Consider the following 12,789-nt stretch of genomic DNA (forward strand, 5'->3'; position numbering starts at 1 on the left):
GTTTCCATTTTCTGACTACCAGAAATAGTGCTGCTGTGAATATTTATGTACAAGTTTTTGTTGGAATACCTGTTTTCAATGCTCTTGCAATCCAGGAGTAGACTTTCCAGGTCATATGGTAATTCTATGTTTAACATTTTGAGGAACTGCTAGATTATTTTCCAAAATGGCTCCACCACTTCACATTCCCATCAGCAATAAATAAAGGTTCCAATTTCTCCACATCCTGCTAACACTTGTTATTTGACCATAAACGTTCATTTATGGGCTATCAATTCTATTCCTCTGATCTATATGTCCGTTCCTATTCAACTACTATTAATATTTGCCACGAATCCTTCTTCACCTTTTTTTCTCTATATATGTGAATTCATGTTTATTTTTTTCATTGCATTACACCAAGCACACAAGTTTTAACCTTTTTATCCTCTTGATCACTAATATCCTTTTATGTCACTGTTTAACATAATTTTTAGTGTTGCATTATATTTCATTGTACAGGTGTACAATAATTAGTTTAATTGATCTCTAGTATTGAAGTTTAGGCTGTTTTTTTTTTTTTTTTTAAAGATGACTGGTAAGGTGATCTCAACCCTTGACTTGGTGTTGTGAGCACCACGCTCAGCCAGTGAGCCAACCGGCCATCCCTATATGGGATCTGAACCCGTGGCCTTGGTGTTATCAGCACCACACTCTCCCGAATGAGCCACGGGCCGGCTCTAAAAAAATCTCAAATTTTAATGGTATTTTTATTTCCTATATGAAGTACTTGTTTGCCTCTCAGGATAAATTGCCATTGAAAGAAAACATTTCAGAGGAAGTAATCTAAGGAAGCAATCAATAAAATATAGACTTATAGAGACAAGGGTGACTACTCCAGGACAGCCTCAAATGATTACTTTATATTGTGGTGGTGAACAAAGTGAGGTTAGTTATGTAAGTCCTGAAAATAAATTTGATCAGTATACTCAGAGCTGATTGGTCTCTGGTGAAAGGACTCATGAAAAACAACTCACCAAAGATTAATATTTAAAATGGAATGCCCATTTATAATTTCTTTTGCGACATCTCACTGACACAGACCAGATTGCTCATGATGTTTGCTTGGGACATGTTTTCTCTTGCATGAGACCTGGCATATAGAAAGTACTCAGTAGGGCTGGCTGGTTAGTTCAGTTGGCCAGAGTGCAGTGTTGTAACACCAAGGTCAAGGGTTCAGATCCCAATGCCACCCAACTGCCAAAAAAATTTTAATAAACCAATAACAAAAAAGAAAGTATGCAATAAATGCCAGCCACTATTATTGTTATTGTTATTATTTCATAATAATATTATAGTGCAATAGACTGTCTCCCCTTTACTGAGAACACAATCTGACCTTTGAGAGGGGTCTCAACCTTTGGGGGTCATGCTCACTTTAAGAGTCTAATGAAATCTTGGGACACTTTCAGCAGGGAAAAAAAAAAGCCCATATGTATATATAGGGAATTTTGTGGGCTGAGAACTGTGCTCTTATGCTGTCTTTTTCTTCTTCTCTTTTTCTCTTCTAGAGGAGCATTCTTGGGGTAAGAGTAAAATGTACTTGAAATTCACAATCAATTTACCATGCCAGAGCACTGAGCTGGGAAGAGCTCTCTTGGCTTTTTCCTTTCAGTTTGCTTTACTCCCCTTCCTTTCTTTCCTGGAAATATCCTCCCTTCAGAAAGCCAAGCAGTGTGAGGCCCAGGCCTCCCTGAGTTAGGCATAAACAGTCCTCACCCCACCTGGTCCATTTTTTTTTTCTCTCTTTTATTTTTAGTGATTTCGACATTCATGCAGATGTTCCACTTGACACCTTGGCCCCTCAGCCTTCCTGGCTTCCGGTGATCTGATCCTCCACCCCACCCCAGGCGTCTGCAGTCATAGTCTGGGCTTTGTCATGACAATCGCTGCATTAGCTCTGAAATCCTGACTACCAGTGTCCCACTCTCCGACCTCCATCCCCCTTCTAAATTCCCTTCCCTTCAACTCCTGCTCCAGCAATTCTTCAGCTTCACTGAGAACTCCCATCCTTAGACTCTGTCATTTTCTCAATTATAATTAGCTATGTATGTCTTCACATCTCTCTCTTTAACCAGGCTGAAGCCCATATTTCATGTTTGTAATTATTCTCTTGAAATCACCCTTAAAGCCCTTACCCCTCTCTCCCTGAGGTTCCTCTGTTGTACTCATCAGGAAAGTCCCAACTCTGGTTACACCCAACAGTCTGCCCACTCTGGGCCTTCACTAGAACAGCTGGATATTACTTAGCTGATCCTATTCACTACGTCCATTAGTCTGCTTTAAATTCATGGCCCCACGGGCCGGCCGTGGCTCACTCGGGAGAGCGTGGTGCTGACAACACCAAGTCAAGGGTTAAGATCCCCTTACCGGTCATCTTTTTAAAAACAAATAAATAAATAAATAAAATAAATCCATGGCCCCAAATCTCAACTGGTTGCTTAGGATGCTTGACAATTCTGTTGTATTTCTTTGAACGATGTTCTCTTTCCCTCTCTTCAAAGTAACTAATCCACACCTTCTGTCTTTCCAAATCTTCTGAATTACTCCACCTCTCCCCATCTTCACTAACTGTAGCCCCATCCTTACTCCCACCTTTGGACCATAAAAAAAACGGACAAGGACCACCCAAGCTACAACCTACCTTCTCTGTGCCCATTGTGAGTTACCTTGTAGTTCTATTGTTCAAGTGCCCTCATTCATTTCAAAGGCCAACCTTTCTATTTGTGTTCTCGATCCATGCAAATCTTACATCTTCAAGGACTTTGCTCTGGCTGTTATTCCCTCTCTAACTTGTATCATCAATTTCTCCCTTTCTCATAATTTATTTCTACCAGCAAGCAAGATGCCATAATAGCTCCTATCCAAAAAGAGAAAAAAATTATCTTGACCACCTATCTCTCTCTAATCCTGGTCCAGGTTCTCTGCTCCTCTTCCTAACAAAACTTCTCGAGTTGATCATATTGCTGACTCAACCTTTTACCTCACATTTTCTCCTCAGTGCATTTCCCCTGAGGTTCCTATTGCCAGCTCACTAATGGCTTCCATGTTGTGAGACATAATGGCCCCCTGTTTTTATTTTACTTGAATCTCTGAGCAGTAGTAGGCATACTCTCTCCTTCTTGAAGTCTTTTCTTATTTTACTTCTAGAGTAAAATAATTTCTGGATTTTTCTTCTTCTTGGTGAAGTTTATTCTCAGACCTTTGCCAGTTCTTCTGCTCAACACTTAAATCTGAATGCCAAGGTCTCTGTCCTAAGGTTGTTCTCCTCACCTTGTATACACGTGCTCCATTCCAGTCCTATGTCTTTAAATACCATTTAAAAACTTGTAAGAGTGGTTGGGGAACTAGATGGCTGACAATGAGTAAGCATTTCATATTCAGACAAATTAAAATTTAAATAAATACATGAGAGAGAAATAAATTCTTCTCTTGTTTAGGTCACAATTAACTTGGGTTCTCTCTTAAATGCCACCAAGCTTAATCCTGATACAGAGGGACAGGTTAAATTTACAGGGCAGAAAAGGGGTAAGTGCTACTGTTAGGGTTCTGGGAAGACAGGATAGATAGAAGCCAAAATCCCAGTGGAGGAATCTGTTGGTAGGAGGAAGGCACATCCTCTAATGGAACAGAAGGAAGGAGGACACAATCAGTGATGATACAGGGGGATTAGTGTGTTTGCTAGGAAGCTGGGACTGTTCTCATGCGATGGCTTTATGCGGTCTATGAAAGAGGAGGCAAGCTTCTCTACTCAGAGCGAGGGAGTGGTCAGGGCATGCTGGGGGACGGCACCTTTGAAGCTTGGAAGGAGTGATAGTTTAAAATAACTGTTGCTGTAACTGGAAGTGCAATTTGGCCAGAAAAAAGCAAAAGGATTGCCGAGGGCCCATTTTACAGTTGGTGACCATAAATTTATAGGGCAGAGTGTAGCAGGTATGAGTGGTGAATTTCTTGTTCCAATCTAGGCTCTGCCAGTAAATGGCTGCCTTATTTCAGGCAAGTTAGTTAAACATTGTACCTCAGAGTTTCTTCATTTGTGAAATGGGGGCTCATTGGTTTACTCAACAAATATTAAGTGCCTATTATGTGCCAAGCATGGTTCTTGGGGCTGAGAATAGAGCCCAAAACAAGAAAAAGTCTTTTCCTTCATGGGGCTCATAATACTTCCCTTTTAGGTCGTTATGAGGGTTATGTGAGATTCTAATTTCCTAAATTTTAAGATGTACATATTTTTTCCACATTTTAAATCTCTGAAGTTGGGACTGAAATACAATCAATGGCATCTTACAATTAGTTGGAAGGATGTTTTTCTTAGTGTTACATAGAGTAATGGTGGCATCTTACAATCAATAGATTTTCAGTTTTAATAAAATATGATCATACTTGCAGAACTTTAATAAAATGTCTATACACTGTAGCACTTGTAATAGCAAAGAACTGTAAACAACTCAAATATTCATCAACAGGAGACTGGAGCTTTAATGCAAACACCCAGTGGAGTACCGGAAGCGAATGAAGAATATTTTTATATACTGCCATGAAGTGATCTCCAGGACATGTTGCTAACTGAAAAAAGGTGGAGAAAATTGTCTATAGTACACTTCTTTTTATCTAAAAGGTAGATGTATATATTTGTGCACAGATACAAAATATTTGTTTATATTTTCAAAAATGAAAGGATAGACAAAATTTTTTTGATTAAATGTATACTTTTTTAAAAAAAAGTAACCTGTGGGAGAGAGAAGGAATAGGCTGGAAGGACCAGAGATAAACTTTTCGGAATATACATTGTTCTGTAGATTTTATTTCAAACCGTGTAAATGTTTTATATATTTATAAAACAATGTTAAATCAAAAGGGGAAGGAAAAGTAATTCCTGAAAATCAAAAGCTAGAAGGAACAAATAAACCCAACTTTGTACCAACTTAGTGGCTTAACTATACAGAAAGAAATTATTTCATGTGGTTTTAAAACATTAAGTTGACTATACATCCTTACTGGGATATACCTGGAGTTTAAAAAAAAAAAAAAAAAAAAAACAAGAACCAAAGGCATTTTAAACTGTTTTCAGCAATCATACAGTTAGTAATAATTTTGGTATTATTATTCTGAAACTATTTTATACATAACAAATAAATAATTACATTAATATTCTTAGAAACCAAGACTTTCAATGTAAGAGAAAAGCGACACCAAAATAAAATCAAAGAAGTTAAATAAAAACCTTGCATTGTAAATTTGAATTGAATAAGCTCCTTTAAAAAAAAATGAAAAAGAATATCCCAGCTCTGTCCACTAAAAAGACTTAGAAACGATAACCAGTTCAGTAGCAATGACATCTCTCATGCCTAGCCTGTGGCCTGTAAATACTATTTTATTTCTTTATTTTATTTTATTTTTTTACGGTGGAACAGAGAGAGAAAGACTCTCATGTGCTCTCCTTTTATTTACTAATTCTTTGGGGCAGCTGGCTGGTACAGGGATCGAACCCTGAACCTTGGTGTTAACAGCACCATGCTCTAATGAACTGAGCTATCCAGCCAGCCCCTAAATACTATTTTTTTTAAAGGGAACCGGAAACCCAGACTTCTGGTAGAAATGGCTGATTCTCAGCCTGGGGCAAAAATATATTAAGATAAGCCTAGAACTGGCTCCATCAATCCAGATACTAAGGAAATTATCAAAGACTACAGTGAACAGAAATGCATTAAATATGTACCCTTGAGTTCCTAGCGATTAATAAAACAGACAAACAAACAAACAAAAAACCAAAGCAAACCTTCATAGGCCACTTTTGGAGGATGCTAGGGAACCAGCTCCTTAGACCCAGAGTTACAAAGCAACACTCTTAATCAGGATGTTTCATATCTGTGCAATGCTGATACATTTCTGATTTCAGTGAAATACCTCAGGCTTATCATTGGTGTGTTGCAATTAACCCTCACAGTACAGAATTTAAGTTGGATAAGATGGAAAAGGAAGACAGAAGATGGCAGACATGTTGGGAGAAAATAGAGAAATTAATTGATTAGTGTCCCAGTGTGGTTGAAAAATGGTCATGGTGAGAGAAGTAGGATAAGTGAGGGTGGAAGAAAAGGAGGTTGTTGCCAGGTAAAAGAATATTTGAATTAGTGCTCTCAATTTGTCCACTGCTGAGAAATTTAGAGTTGCCTTGGAAAAACCGAAGACGCTCTTCTCTTATCATCTTTTGAGATTTTAATATCTCAACAACACACCTAATCTTAAAAGGGAGAATCCAGCACAGTGTTTTTTCCTCTGGAAAATTAATGCATTTTGGCAACAGGTTTCTAAGTGTGCTAATGGTCATAGCTCTTATACGGTGTCTTCAGAGTGTGACAACCTTGCAGTACTGAACCTAGTAAAACCTGTGTGTGCCTCCTTTTGCTAAAGTTTACAAAAGTAAACTTTATAGCTCAGTACCGTTTATCTTTCCTAATCACTCAATTACATAAGTGTAAGTTCAAGTTTGGGGATGAATGCAAAGTTTTAAAACAGACCTAGTCTTAATTAGGCATCTCCTAATTTGGCATCCCAGAAGTTTCAATGTCAAGAATCATGACATTCTGTGAATGTATTTGTACCAGGAGCTGGACAGAAAGAATAATAATGATCACTGGGATCATAAACTCTATGATGTACATGAGACTAGGAGGAAGACATTTCTAAAGTTATTACATTAAATATCGACCATGCTATTGTAAGTATTAAATTCATCTCTATAAAAGCTTTTATCATCATGTTATGTTTCGTGGTTACTATGAAGTTATGCAGTGCATACTCAACTTGAGAGTCAGCCATGACTTCTTTTCCTTCACCCTCCATGTCCAATCAGTCAGGAAAACTATTGACCCTACTTTCCAAGATCTCTTGATTCTGTCCACTTCTTTGTATCCCCACTGCCACTACTTTAGTTGAGGCCATCATCCTCCCTAGCCTAAACTACTGCCTCAGTTTTACCCCTTGCAATCTTTGTGCCTTATTTTAGCATCCCCGCAATCTTTTCTCCATATTGTAGCATGAATGGGAAACAAATCTTTGTTGTCATATGCCACTGAGATTTAGGGATCATTTATTACTGCAGCATAACTGGACCAAAGTAGGACTGATCCCTAAATCCTTTGTTTCTTCCATGTGCCATACTCTCATTTTGGGCCTGTCTCTCCTCTTCTCTTTCCTATTTTAATTATCCCAATTCTTATCCAGCCTTTAGATCTCAGTTTAGATGCTATTTCCTCTGGAAAGCTTTTTGTGATCCCTAATGTCTGGCGTATGTGCTCATCCTACACATTCCAATGACATCCTGTACTTCTGCATATCATAGAAGTATGATAATGTGGAATTGTTTGTCTGTCTCCCCTCCTCTACAATAAGTTTGGTGAGGGCAAAGACCCACTTTCTTTTCATCATTATATTCCCAGGTCTGGCACATGGTAGATATCATAAATCTGCTGAATGACTCAATAATTGAATTTTTAGAATTGGAAGACTTAGTCATATTATTTATCAGGAAAAAGCAGAAACTAGTAGGGCCCAAGTTCTGGTGTGATTCATTGTGCTGATACAAGTGAAAAAAAAATCAATGGAAGTCAAACGCTATCAATCTGTGCTTTCCTGTTTTCACCTTGATATAAATTTATACTCTTAAAAGAGTAAGGAGTAAGCTATAAACTAATAAGTACGGGACTGAAGTTTCCTGAGATAAAAGAATGCTAGGCATTATTATTTTTATACATGTCTCAACAGCACATGAGAATAACATACAGGTCAACTCATATTATTGCAGCACTTCCTGTTCTAAGACACGGCTTAAAGCAAACTCTTAGAATGGTTATGTAGGATGTATGCATTCCACAACTTGTCTAACTGATTCACCCCTGTAGGTTTTCCTGTCCCTCCCTGCCATAAACCAAAATGCATAAAAGGAATGTATTAGTAATGCCATCTGTGATTTCCATGTGATCTACTATATGTAATGCTTTTGTGTCCCCACAATTAAAAGACCATCATAAAGTCATGTTGGTGAAGACCTTTTGTGAAGAAAACAGATATAGGAATTTGGATTAATCAGACTGTGCTCTGATGAAATCTAAGAAGAAATCAGTATCTGAGTTTTTTATTAAAAAGCATACAGTGCAGTAGAATTGTGGTCCTGAGCTTTGACTTATTAATCCTGAAAGGTAAAGAACTTGATGTTAAATATTAGGCTTCATCCAGCATCCTAACTCACATGTAGAAATGAGCGGCAACTCACGAGGCTGTACATTAAGAAAGAATCATCCTGCACCTCAAGATTGACTACTTTCCGCAAAGTAACAATAAGAATATGGACACATATTACAAAGGCCCAAAGTTTCTATAAGAAAACTGAGAGAATTTGGGCAAGGTTAGGGAACACATATTAGCCTGAGTTATTTCTGAGGTTTCCAAAGGACTGGAAAGTGCTAGGAACACTAAAAATGGTGGTTGGAACCAGGTCCCTTGATTGAGAGTTAAAAGGAATACGGTTTTAGACCTAACGTGAAGAGCCTGGAGTGTAGTCTAGTGGATTTAGGAGACAGACTTGGGCTTAAATTCCTGCTGTGCCACTAACTACCTGTGCAACCTTGGGCAAGTCACTTAATTACCCTAACCTGTTTCTTCATTAATACAATGGAGATAAAATATCTACTTTATAATACTGTAGTGAGAATTAAACATGATGATGTTTATAAAATGCTTTGCATAATGTTTAGCCACAGAAATTCCAATTAAATGGTAATTACAATCAAGCAGAGATCTCCAATGAAGAACTGGATTGCCCTGTAAGGTGGGAAGTTCCCTGTGTCTAAAAGTATTCAATAAGTGAGTGGGTCATGTAGCAGGGTGCTGTAAAATAATTCCTCTTGTGTGGATATGGAAAGTGGCAGGGGATGGTGACTGAACTCTGGTGAATGCATTCAAATCTAAGATTCTATGATATATTAATGCTTAAATTGCTTTATGAATATTGATTCTAAAATAAAATGGCCCCCAAGTACACAAAACTAAAATTGCTAGAACTGTAGGGAAAATGAGCAAATCCACCATTATAGTGGGAGACTGATCTACGTTATCTATCAATGGGTAAGAGACATACTGATAGGCATATCTGAATATAAACATTAGTAAAGATGTGGAAAATGTGAACTACCAAGCTTTATTTATTTGACATATTGAAGCACCTATCTATTAGTGAATAAACATTCTTCTCTGGCTTAAAACATAAAAATTGACCATAGACTAGCTCATACAGCAAGTCTCAGGGAACTGTGAAAAATCAGTATTATATTGATTCTCTGGCCACAATGCAATAAATGTATAAGTAAAAAATAAACACTTTTTGAATTAAAACTACTTCAAATAACGCATAGTTTAAAGAAGAAATGATAATGGAAATTTTTAAATACTAGAACTGAATAAAAATATTATGCATCAAAAATTGTGGGATGAAAAAAAGTGGTAATTTGAGGAAAATGTATAGCCTTAAATACTTATATTGGAAAAACAGAAAGTTGAAAACAAATAAACTCATTAATTGAGATTACAAAAACAACAACAGAATAATCTGAAGAGAATAGAAGAGAGAAGGGAAAAAAAGAAATCAGTGAGATGGAAAACAAACATACAATAGAAAAACACTACACAGTAAGACAAACCTCTGGTAAGATTTAAAAAAAAATGAGAAAAGGGTCAAATATACCTAAATATTATGAATGAAAAAGTGGCACAAATACAGATAAAACAGATCTTTAAAAAGATAAAAATAGATAAAATAAACAAATTTATGCCAATAAATATAAAAACTTAGTTGAAAAGGACATTAAAAAATATAACAGCAAAACTGACTCAAGAATTCCTTGAGAAAGGCTGACTAGTGCACTAGTCCTATGATTATTAAAGAAAATAAATCTAAAAGTAAAAATCTTTCCACGGAAAAAACCCTCCAGGCCCAAATTCTATAGGGAGTTCTGCCAAACTTTCAGCAAACAGGCTATTTCGGTCTTACAGAAATCATTCCAGAGAGTAGGGAGTGGAGAATGGGAGGTGAAATACTTGTCAACTCATTTGTTGACACTGGTATAACCATGAAGAATATGAGAAAGGAAAATTATAAAATTACTGGCCGATTTCACTTATAAACATAAATTTTAAAATCCTAAACAAAATGTTAACATAAAACATCAAGTATGTAAAAGATAACATATCATGGCCAAGTTAGATTTATCTCAGGAATGCAAAGATGTTTTAACATTTGAAAAGCCTATAAATATAATTCTTCATATTGATAGATAAGGAGAAAAAAAACCTTTTGCTGATCTCAATAAATAAAAAAGAAAAAGAAAAAAGCATTTCACAAAATACAATACTTATTCATGAAAAAGCTTTTTAGTAAATTCTGAATGGAATAAAACTTCCTTAATGAGATAAAGGGTATCTGAGAAACCTGCAAAACGCATCATTTTTAATGATGAAATATGAGAATTAAGTTCTTTTAAAATCAAGAGCTAAACAGGAATGTCTGCTATCATCTCATTTATTCAACACTGTACTAGAGATTCTAGCCAGCATATAAGATAAAAGAAAGAAGAAGGAAAAAACAAGTCATGGCTTGAGATGTAACTGTCGAAATAGAAAACTAAAAATAAATTATTAGAAATATGAAGAGCATTTAACAAAGGGGTAACAAGATTAATACATAAAATTCAATTGCATTTTTATAAACAAGCAAATAATTCAAAAAATAATTTTTTAAAAAGACACAATTTATAAAAATAACATAAACTGTAATGAATTTAGAAATCTAACCAAGGATGGGCTGGCATCTCTGGAGAAAACTAGAAAACTGTAGGAAATCATTAAAGAAAACCTAAATAATTAGCAATATATAGAAAGATAATATTGTAAAGATGTCAACTCTACCCCCAAATGGATCTACAGAATTAATGCACTTCCAATCATAATCACATCAAGACTCTTTTTTTTGGGAAACTGACAAGTTGATTATATAATGTACATGGAAGAACAAAGGGCCAAGAATAGCCAAGACACTCTTGAAGAAAGCTAAAGTGAAGGAACTTGCTCACCTGACAGCAAAACTTGTAACAAAGCTATAATAATCAATTCAGGATGGTGTTGGCAGAGGGACAGACAACTTGTGCACTATGGAACCTTGATACATGACCAGAGATGGCATTGCGGGTCACTGGAGAAAGGATTCCAGTCAATGTTATTTGGAGAAATGGCTGGACATTTGGAAAACAAGGAAGTGGATTTCTGCTTCATCTAAGACAAAAAACAATTTTGTATGGATTAATGATTAAAATGTTAAAGGCAAAACTTCAAAACATTTAAAAAGAATCTAAGAAAATAACTTTCTGACTTTAGGGTAGGCTAGGAGTTTTTTAGATACCAAAGTGCTAGCTATAAAAGAAAACACTGACAAATTTAACTATGTTAAACTTAAGAACTTTTATTCATCGAAACGCTCCATAAAGAAAATGAAGATCTTTAACTAGATCCTGGATGGGGGGAAAACTGCTCTAAAAGACCACGTTGGAACAACTGGTGAAATTTCAGTAAGGACTGTACATTAGCTTTTAGTATTATATCAATATTAAACTACCTAAATTTGAACATTGTTCTATGGGTACATAAGAGAACATCTATCTTTGGAAATACATTTTACAACTTACTGTCAAATGGCTCAGCAAAATATATATATGTAAATATTATATGTTTGACACACAAATACAGCAAACCGAATCTGTGTGATGAGTATACAGGAGTTCATTACATTAGTTCTGAAACTTTTCTGTAAGTATGATTTTTCCCAAAACAAATTTTTTAAAAATTGAAAACACATGCTGTAAACAGGGAGAGGATATCTGCAACACCTACAATTGATAAGAGACGGTATCAATTATATCTATATTAAAACCCTTAGAAGAGGAAGAGGAAACATGAACAACCAACATATGAAAAATGCTCAACTTTATGAGTGATTAGGGAATGCAAATTAAGACCCTAATGTGGTATCTATTTATACTCAGATTAGCAAAAAGTAAAAAGTCTGACAATAACAAGGATTGGAGAGAATGTGGAATGCATGAGCTGATCAGTGCTGGTGGGCGTATAGTGGTTATCTTGCAGAGCTGTACACCCCCATACCCTCTGATCCTGCAGTGCTTACCTCTAGGTTCAAATGGGACTCACGTGCAGCAGGACGTGAACATGAATGCTCCTACCTGCTTTGTCAGTAATTAGCTAGGACAGATTCCGGTTTTGTAACTTATGTAACAAAGCTTATGTAACTGAAGAAGGAAGCTTTTTAAGAAAAAGGTACAGAATTATGAATAAAAATTAGGTTCAAAAGTAAATTATTTTTTTTTACAATGGGAAAGGAAATCAGAATAATTACAAATGTTTCAAAACCGGGGAAGGAGTTTTGTGTTAGGTTTGTGACCTACAAACTCAGGAAGTCTGATAAATTTAGGTCGTGTGATTCCTGTCAATAAAGAAAAAATGCAACGTGCATGTATGATCATATCCACTGCAGCAATGAACACATTCCTGACAGGAGAGAACGTCCATGTGACCAGGCAGTAAAAAAGAAAAGTTCTACTACTACACTTAACTTGGAAGGATCAAAGAAACAAGCGTTGAGCGATAAAAGCAAACCCAAGAAGGCTATATATTTATTATTTTTAGAAA

Source organism: Cynocephalus volans, chromosome 11 (assembly GCF_027409185.1).
Source record: "Cynocephalus volans isolate mCynVol1 chromosome 11, mCynVol1.pri, whole genome shotgun sequence".
Classification (NCBI taxonomy): Eukaryota; Metazoa; Chordata; class Mammalia; order Dermoptera; family Cynocephalidae; genus Cynocephalus; species Cynocephalus volans.